Source organism: Octopus bimaculoides, chromosome 11 (assembly GCF_001194135.2).
Source record: "Octopus bimaculoides isolate UCB-OBI-ISO-001 chromosome 11, ASM119413v2, whole genome shotgun sequence".
Lineage (NCBI taxonomy): Eukaryota > Metazoa > Mollusca > Cephalopoda > Octopoda > Octopodidae > Octopus > Octopus bimaculoides.
The window spans coordinates 2,003,857-2,004,945 of NC_068991.1; the positions used below are offsets into that span (position 1 = coordinate 2,003,857).

The following is a 1,089-nucleotide window of genomic DNA, read 5'->3' on the forward strand; positions in this document are numbered from 1 at the left end:
TATATATATATATATATATATATATATATGTATATATATATATATATATACGTATGTATATATATATATATGCATATATATGTATAAATATATATATATATATACACATATATGTAGATATATATATATGTATATATATTTATGTATGTATGTAGGTATTTATGCATGCTTGTTAATATGTATGTATATATATATACGTAAGTGTGTATTAATTTCTTATTTATTTTTCTCTTTCTTTCTTTTTGTCTTTTTTTTGCCATCGACTCGACGAATTCGGATGTACATTATATAACACACACACACACGCATATATAATATTCTGATACATACATATACACATGCATACATATATAAACATATTTACATATATATACATACATATACATATAAATACATATATAATATACATACACACACGCATATATATATATACATACACACATTCATATATGTATATATACACATGTGTGTGTGTGTGTGTGTATGTATGACTACGTATATATTACACGTACATGCATATGCGAATATACGTGTGTGTGTGTGTGTGTGTGTGTGTGCGTGTGCATAAATCTGTGTACGTGTTATATACGCATTCTACACACCGGATGGTTTTTTTTTTCGCCAAACCTCATCAACGCCGGTCACTGCAGCGTTGTGGAACTGCCCTGACTATGGAGTGTAGTTCGGCTGGCTTGCAGAACAGCAACCCTTCGCCACCACCTCCGCCGCTGCCGCCACCACTACCGCCTCCCCCTCCACCGCCACCGTCGTCGCCGCCTGCGCCTCTCACTCCTCCACCTCTCTCTCTACCTCTTCCACCAGCGCCACCAGCGCCACCACCAGCGCCAGCGCCAACACTACCAGGATCACTACCACTACCGCACGCCCAGCCGGCGACGCTTTTACATCAACATCAACAGCAACAACAACAACATCATCAATCGCAGTCTCCCGTGCAGCACACGCACAGCCAACACAACCACATCAACCATAACAACAACAACAGCAACAATCAGAGTAACCAGCTTTCCCAGAACCCCCACAGCCACCAACACCCCCACAATCACAACAACCACCATCCCCCCCACC

General features: G+C 39.6%; 1 protein-coding gene across 1 annotated transcript in view; it reads left to right on the top strand.

Annotated features, from left to right (window-relative positions):
* The window catches only part of LOC106876548 (homeobox protein SIX3), a 16,803-nt gene that overhangs the window by 13,974 nt on the left and 1,740 nt on the right, over window positions 1-1,089 (top strand). The window lies entirely within an intron of this gene.